The sequence below is a fragment of the Bidens hawaiensis genome, unplaced genomic scaffold, assembly GCF_021521415.1.
Source record: "Bidens hawaiensis isolate Kalapana, Puna unplaced genomic scaffold, B.hawaiensis_p1.1 tig00049720_1, whole genome shotgun sequence".
NCBI lineage: Eukaryota > Viridiplantae > Streptophyta > Magnoliopsida > Asterales > Asteraceae > Bidens > Bidens hawaiensis.
Genome location: NW_027498894.1, coordinates 60,320 through 69,424, shown reverse-complemented (window position 1 = coordinate 69,424; position 9,105 = coordinate 60,320). Strand labels below are relative to the sequence as shown.

At 38.8% G+C, this 9,105-nt stretch overlaps 1 pseudogene; it reads right to left on the bottom strand.

Moving 5' to 3' along the window:
* Window positions 1-1,946: 1,946 nt before the first annotated feature.
* LOC143598154 (bZIP transcription factor 53 pseudogene) lies at window positions 1,947-2,795 on the bottom strand (annotated as a pseudogene).
* Window positions 2,796-9,105: the final 6,310 nt, after the last annotated feature.

Genomic DNA, 9,105 nt, shown 5'->3' with positions numbered 1-9,105 from the left:
TATATATATAGAAAATGGTTCAAATAAAAAGAAAGAGTTTCCTAAGAATGGTAAGAACCAACAGATTTTTGACAAGTGACATTACAATATATGGTGAAAAAACAATTCTAAGAAACTATGTCGGTTATAGTGGTGAAAGAGTAATTATAGGAAACTATGTCGGTTTTTGGTAATTTTATATCTCAATCATTGATTAAGATGATCTAATGGCTATGATTTATTCTTAGTCTTCCTACAAAACTACTTCTTTTTAGTATATAACCCTCCCGCATATATATATATATATATATATATATATATTAAAAAATTCGGGAAATTTTCTTGAACGAAATTTTGTATATGTCGAGCGGATCATTGAGGAAAAATTTGGTTATAACATTTTTTTTTGAGTTGACCAACTGAAGAAAGTCAAATTTGGTTCGGGTTTTCGTCATTATTGGATCGTGTTCAAAGCATATTATTTATGTTATTTTCAAGGCGTTCGAGACTTGGATCCTGAAAACGTGGGATACGAGCATCCGAGATGCTTATTTATTAAGGTGAAAATTTTTGAACAAGTTGGATTTAATCGGGAATTAAATTGTTTAAGCTCTCAACCTGAAAACATGGGATACGGGTATCTGGGATACTTATTTATTAGGGGTGAGCTACTTAAATAATTTCATTCTCGGAAATAATAATAAAGTCATTTGATCGTTATCCCCGATGATTGAAGATGCTTCGGCTTTATCGGGTTGATTCGTGAAGATGCGAGACATGGTTCAACGAATTTTTTGATGTCATAAGTCAAGGGAGTGATTGTAAGGCCAATTTTAGTGGCTTGCGATATCAAATGAGGAAACTCGTTATATATTTGTGGTCAAGTGTGTTAGATTCTTTCAAGGTGGTTTTATGATGAAATTGATCACTTGCTGTTGAGTAGTTGAAGATTGAACCTTATCTTACTAACTGAATGGTTGAGATGATCGATTAGGCACCGGGATGCAGGTCAAAGATCTCGATCGATATAGTTCGTAGGGTCTTACACTGAAGGGGAGATCTGATATGGAAGACGCCGGGTGATTGGTAGATTTGTGAAGCTACAAGACAGTTTCAGACACGGATAGTTGAAGACAGGATTGATGTTGCATGTATATGTGAAGTTCAACCTTGAAGATCACAGTGCAATATCTGAAGATCGTGTCTTACCAGGAAAAGAACCCGGAAGATCATCAGTTAAGGGGGAGTCTGTTGGTGCATGTTTTGTAATAGATGATCTTTTGTGTTTGTTAGAATTGAGAGCAACGGTCAAGGGGGAGTCTGTTGGTGCATTTTGTGACCATCGCTATGCTATTCCAACTAGTTGGGTGAAGTTGTGGAGGGAGCTAACTTCACGTGTTGGCGAAGTTAGAACAACTTCACGTGTTGGTGAAGTTAGAACAACTTCACGTGTTGGTGAAGTTAGGAACAACTTCACGTGTTGGTGAAGTTAGGAACAACTTAACCTTGAGGCCCAAGCCCAAGCCCGCGAAGATATTTATCTATATAAATGTGTGTTATGTTTAGGGTTTGAGGTTACTGGTTCAGTTAAATAGAAAAGAGAGAGTGAGAGCAAAAAGTTGTCTAGAGAAAACAGATAGGGAGAGTCTCGTGGGTAGACCCGAGGTAGAGCTCACCTCGGGTCGGCCGTAACATGTTTTCTCTTTTGGTATGTAATGTGTTTTTGATTAAAATATAAAGTGGTCTGCAGATCTGTTTATTTCATTCGTGTGTTTGTTTTTGTGTAATCGTGTTCTTCGTCTTCCAACACCATAAACGAGTCTAGGAGGATTCCGCACTCCTAGACCTCGTGCGGATCTCGTATCGATCACCATCGCACCGAAGACCTACACGTTTTTTTTTTTTAAGAACAATAATATATATTTCCAATCCAAAGCTAGTTTTTCAACATGACCAAACATAACCACATACTTAAAAACTAAACATAAACTTAAAATCCTTAAACAAAAACAAACTTAAATACTAGACAATCTAGATCAATACTAGAACATGTTCATGTTGAATGACACCGTAATCGGCTGACCCGCATAAGGAGGCTGCCATGGTTCAAGCAAAGTATCCGGTATTTCCACAATCTCATAAGCCATACCACTAACTTCTCGAGCAATATGCAAAACCAAGTTCAACGACTCCAACCTATCCTTCAACTCTGCAAGCTGAGCCTTCAAAACATTATTCTGGGAATCCAATTCAACAAACGACTGCGTCGTCCCATCAATCTTCTTCATTACCGTATTGCTAGCATCCTTCAACTGGTTAACTTCAACCAACAACTCATCTAAACGTAGTTGCTTCTTCGCACGAGACCGTCGTGCGGATTCCCTGTTCGATATCATTCGTTTCGCTTTCGTTCGTCGAGGTTTGTGTACCTAGAGTCTCCGTCGGACCCTAAACTAGAAGTTTGCTTTTGCTGTGGTGATGCCATTGTGAATCAAATAATAATATTACAATTTCCAAGTAGGTTTGATGGTTTAAAGGTGTTAATAAAATTAATCAAAGATTTTAATCGAAAAAACTAAAACGAAAATATTAGGCCAAATTCATGAGAGCTCGTGGAACCAGTAGAGGAATACAACGGAGAACGAGTGGAGGATGCGAATACGATGCATCAAGATCGCATACGTCATGAACTCATCTACTCGATTGAAAGTATTGAAATCAAAATCAGATCTCAAAACCCTAAATCAAATCAAGTCAACTTATTGAAGAATCGGATATATCTCGACGATCTAGTGGCGGATAAAGGTAGGTGGGTGAACCAATTGGTATCAGAGCGTTTTGCTCGTGATTGTGTGGTTCAGGATTATCACACGGGTGTTAAGATTGTTCCGTTATACAATTCGCGGAACTATTTTACGTTGAAATACCTCTTTTTGTTAGTCGCTCCTCATTACTCATTAATTACACCCTCCAATCACCCTCTCAACCTTCGAAATTGACCTACCTAACCTACAAAACTCCTATGCTCTTCTAGCGAATTTGCCGTCACCCAAACTAGGGTTTTAGCGAAGATATAGGGTTTCAGCGAAATTGTGTGACTAGCGAAGTTATATAGCCAGCAAAGTTGTTAAGTAGCGAAGTTTATAATATGCGAAGTTATCAGGCTAGTGAAGTTACAAGAGAAGTTTATAATCTGCGAAGTTACAAGCGCAGTTGTATTAACTTCGCTGCTTACTGCACACAATATCTTGCTTTTAAGTTCTAAGTCTCGTTTCGTTCAAGTATGACTTCGATAAACATCACTGAACTGGTAAATATGGAGGTTGAAGTTGGTTCAGCAACTAAAGCTCCAAAACTGCTTAAAGGTACTGATTTGAACAGTTGTGAAATACCAAGACGCAAAGATGTGGGTCTGCATTCAAGATGGGTACATTCCACCAACATCCATGTTTGAAGGTCGTGAACAGATTAAGAAGTACAGTAAGATGGAGGATGATGAAAAGAAGATGTATGAGGCAGAAAGTAAAGCACATGCAGCCATAACAATCGCACTTCCACAAGAGATTCTTCATACTTTCAAAAAATACAAAATTGCTAGAGAACTATGGGAAGCACTATAGAATCGATATGAAGGAAATTTTGGGATACGTACCTCCAAGACAAAGCTACTGAAAACTCAACTCTCCGTATTCAAGTATCTGAAAAATGAATCACTTGATGACATCATCACGCGATATTATCATCTGATATCCGAGCTGAATAACTACTCCATTGAATACAAGGAAGAAGAGATAGTAGAAAAGCTCCTTGATGCTCTTCCACCAAAATGGGAGATGTACACAGTTCTGATGAGAAAAGATAAAGATTTTGAGAAGATTGACTTGGAGACAGTGGTAAATAAGTTACGTAATTTTGAACTTAATATGGCTCGAAAGGAGACACCTACTGATCAGGTTTAGGATCCGAGATTGTATGGTGCTAAAGTCACTCCAAACTCAAGTTCAAAAACAAAATCCACTGCCTATTACTCAAAGGGGGAATGAAACGCCACTCCAAATGGTCATGTGGTACTCAATATAGATGGTGACGTATGTTTTGTACCAGAAGGTCTTGGGTCCCCAGATTTTAATCTATCTCTTTAATTGTGCAGGAACAGTCGAACAGGGCTGTAAACAATATGTGGGTTGTTGACAGTGGCTGTTCCCGGCACATAACTGGTAACAAGAATTTGTTACGTGATTGGAAGTCTGTTCAAGGAGGAAGGCTTAGTTTCGAAGGAGAAAGTGGAGGAAGAATTACTGGTATTGGGACTGTGACGAATGGAAGAATAAAGTTGGAAAAGGTGAATTTTGTGGAAGAGTTGAAACACAACCTGTTGAGTGTCTCTCAGATTTGTGACAAAGAATACACCGTTCATTTTACTAAAGATGAGGCACTCGTACTTTATCCTGGTTTCAAGATACCAAATACCTGGGTCGTGATGAAGGCTCAAAGAGAAAAGAACACGTATGTAATGGATATGAGATCAACCGAGATGGCAACAGAAGAGTCATGTCTTCTGTCAAAAGCAACAGAATCTGAGTCAGAATTGTGGCACCGAAGAATGTGTCATATTCATCTTTGCAAGATGAATTACATTGTCAAGAATGGGATGGTACTTGGGGTTCCCTTGAAGAATTTCCATTTTGAAGACCAATGTGTGTCATGCAAGAAAGGAAAACAACACAAAAAGCCTCATCACTCCAAGAAGGTTAACTCAATTGTCAGCACCTTGGACCTGCTTCACATGGATCTCTTTGGTCCTGTGAATGTAAAAAGACTATGAGGAACTTCATACTGTTTGGTGGTAACCGATGATTACTCACGATACTCTTGGGTCTATTTTCTTGGGTCTATTTTCTGAAGGCAAAAGATGAGACAGTTCAGTTGGTAATTAACTTGATTACCAAGGTGGAAAATATTGTTGGGAGAAAGGTTAAGTACATCAGGAGTGATAATGGTACAGAGTTCAAGAACTATCAGATGGAGATGTTTTGTTTGCAGAAAGGGATAGAACATCAGTACAACGCCCCATATACTCCGCAACAAAATAGAGTAGCTGAAAGGAAGAATAGAACTCTAATCGAAGGCGCCAGGACCATGCTGGCAGATGCTAAACTTCCTGTGGTGTTCTGGGCTGAGGCTGTTGCTACAGCTTGTTATATCCTTAATCGTGTTTTAACTATTAAAAGATTAAATAAAACCTGTTAAGAACTTATGCATGGTAGAAATCCAAATTTGAAAGGTCTTGAACCTTTCGGGTCCCCATGTTCGATATTAAAGAGTAACTCTAAATTTGGTGAGAAAGCTGACGAAGGTATCTTAGTTGGCTATGTTGTTGGGACACCCAACAGAAGAGTCTTTAATCTATCAAACAGCAAGGTTGAGGTGGTCTGTAACACTGACATTACTAGTTACAAATCAGCAAGGCCTAGCATGGGACCAGCAGAGGCTTTCGACTATGAAAAGCTATTCAAATCTTTTAATGTGCCTTACTTGGATTTTGCAGACATTGATGAGAAAATGGCCTCAAGGATGCTGTATGACGAAGAGGAGGCCATTGTACATCATCAAGTGACGTTGAAACTCCAGCTGTCTCGAATGAAGATGAATTCTACAATCCATTTCACACTCAGCCTCACTCTGATGAACTCTCTTCAAATCTTGAGAATGATCTGGAAGTCGGTCCAGTACAGACCACCAAAATTCACAAGAATCACCCTTTAGAAAATGCGATCGGTAATCCTTCCGATGGTGTGCGTACTAGAAGAAGCCTGGATGAAAACACATGTGTGTATGCAAGCATAAAAGACACTGGTATTATAAATGAATGCTTGTATGCCTGCTTCATCAGTCAGATAGAACCAAAGAATTATCAAATGGCACTGAAGGATAGCTCGTGGGTTGAAACCATGCAGGAAGAACTGGCACAGTTTGAAAAGATGGAAGTATGGCAGTTAGTTGAAAAACCACAAGAAGTGAACGCTATCAGTACAAAGTGGGTATTCAAGTGTAAGAGACATGAGAAGGGGGTAATCATTCGCAACAAGGCAAGATTGGTAGTCAAAGGGTTTAATCAACATGAAGGGATTGATTACAATGAGGTGTTTTCTCCTGTGGCAAGATTGGAGGCAATCTGACTGTTTCTGGCCTTTGCTGCACACAAAGAGATGAAAGTTTTCTAGTTGGATGTGAAGAGTGCGTTTCTGAATGGAAAAGTTGATGAGGTGGTATATGTCGAACAACCCTCGGGTTTTCCTGACCCAGCTTTTCCTGATCATGTGTACAAACTGAGCAAAGCACTATATGGGCTACATCAGGCACCTCGAGCCTGGTATGCAACTTTGTCAGACTACTTGCTAGAGAATGAGTTTGAGAGAGGGAAGATCGATAGTACTTTGTTTGTCAAAAGAAAAGGGGGAGATTTTCTACTCGTTCAGGTTTATGTGGACGATATCATCTTTGCTTCCTCAAGAGTTACTATGTGTCAGGAGTTTGAAGCAGTCATGAAGAGAAGGTTTGAGATGAGCGCCATGGGTGAATTAACTTTCTTTTTGGGATTGCAGGTAGATCAGAAGAAAGATGGCATGTTTATTCATCAAACAAAGTATGTCCATGATGTGCTTAAACGCTTCAATATGGATGATAGTACCCCATTTGACACTCCAATCTGCGTCAACCACAAACTGGGTGCTGATTCCGACAGTGATGAAGATGTGGATCCCACTCAATATCGGGCAATCATAAGTTCTTTAATGTATCTAACTGCATCTAGACCTGACATTATGTTTGCAGTTTGTCTTTATGCTCGTTTTCAGGCGAATCCGAAGGAATCACACATGAAGGGAGTGAAAAGAATCTTGCGGTATCTTAAAGGAAAGCCTTAGTTGGGACTATGGTACTCGAAAGGGGGAGAACTGGCTTTGGTAGCATACACCGATTCTGACTATGGAGGTTGCAATCAGAACAAGAAGTCAACAACCGGTGGATGTCAGTTTCTCAGAGGAAGATTGGTGTCGTGGCAGTGCAAAGCAGACCTCTGTAGCCATTTGCACATGCGAAGCAGAATACATGGCAGCATCGAACTGCTGCTCCCAGGTTTTATGAATACAACAACAAATGCGCGATTATGATCTGAATTTCACTCAAACTCCTATTTGCATTGATAACACTGCTGCTATCTCAGTAACTAACAATCCCGTTAAACACAGTAAAACTAAACACATTGACATTCATCATCATTTTATACGGGATTGTGCAGAGAAGAAATTAATTATGCTTGAAAAGGTTGATACACTGGATAATTTTGCAGATCTTTTACTAAAGCGTTTGACCAATCTCATTTTCAAAATCTTGTTGAGCTTAATGGGATGATCAATCCCGAGTAACCGTGTTTTCTCTATTATAAAAAAAAACATCACTATCGCTTAAAATTATGTCGGTTGCTCAAGTTTGAAGGACATATACCAAGGATATGTTTGGTCCTTACATCTACGTGTATATTATAAGGATAGCCATTAACCAGATGACTGAAAGCGACCGGGGCGGTTTATGATGGGTTTTTATTCTTTCGCTTAAAATTAGTCGTTCATACTTAGTCAGAGGGACACATACTCGTATGTGATCCACTGGATCTTCAGGATAGCCGTTTACCTAAATACTTTGACTTGATCGGGGCGTTTGAATTTTAAATTTTTTTGGGGAAATGATATAATTTTTCAGTCTATAACTTCGCAAGAAGTTTCAATACGGTGTTAAAATGAAAATTGATCCAACCTTGGAAAGTGATAGATAAACTGATTTTGTGTGCTTATCCGGTGAAGTAATTAGGCCTAAAAGACTCTAGAACAGTCATTGTATGTTATGGTAGCTTTCTATGGTGCGTTAAAGTAGAAGTGATACAAACTAAATCTTCTCGATTTACTATGGAGAGTCATTCTGAGTTGTGCATGTCTCCACATACATCTTTCCGAATGATAGGCAGAAAAGTGATTACCCAGTCATACACGAGCCGTGAGTGTTCTGATTCCCGTGAAGATAGTGTTATGTATCTGCAGTGATCCAGATTCGGGACTTGCAGTTGTCTTAGACTTCCAGTTGTATTATTGTTTAAAAAAAAACTTTAGTTATTATCATTAAGCCTTATGAAGATTATTTTGTTACAAATATCAAGAAAGAGGCAATAAAGAATATTTCAAAGTATTAGAAAGATCGTGAAGACGAATCGGAAGGTCGACATGTGAACATTGGTTAATCAGACACTACGGGTCGAAGTCAACTCGGGGTGACTTGGGGAAAGCCAAATACGCCTTGAGAATAGATAGGAGGCATCACAATCTCTCATGTGATGTCCATCTAAATTTTGAGCTTAATTGAACCTAATCAGTATCACAGAAGCAATGAAAACCATACTAAGTTTTATACCTGCCTACAACCTGTTTCTCTATGTCATAATACTGCTGAATATGGATCTGTGTGACGGCCACTTAATCAGTATGATTCCTGCTCGGATCTTTTCTCAAACATGTTGGGTTTCTGCGAGACTGAAATTTGATCCCGTTTATTTAGTTATTTAACTTTTGTTATGTTTTTGTCTTATGGTTTAACTTCTTAAACTTTTGGTTACTTGTTTTGGATCATTTTATTTTTAACTTAATTAACATCGCTATTAGCAAAGTTATATGGAGGGCGAAGTTGGGTAGGGGCGAAATTAACCAACCAGCGAAGTTAACACAACTTCGCCTTTGGGGTTTTTCAAAAGGTATTTAACTGGCATCGGTGGTCAAACGAAGTCAAACTTTTCACTCGTAAACCCTCGGCGAACTTATTCATTGAATCAAATCAAATCCTTCTCTGTTTTAAATCGCTATCAAGGTTCGTCTGATCATTGTAACTCATAATTCGTATTATATGTTGTTAATTGGTGTCTCAACGATCCGTGTTCAAGTCGCTTTTGCATCAAACCCTTAACCCTCTTTTGTCAGTCCGTTTTAAGATTTTTTTGGTAAAATATGTGTTTCTGAATCTTAATCGGACTACCATATTCATCATTTCACACTCTGATCTGTTATTCTTCGTCTTAACCTG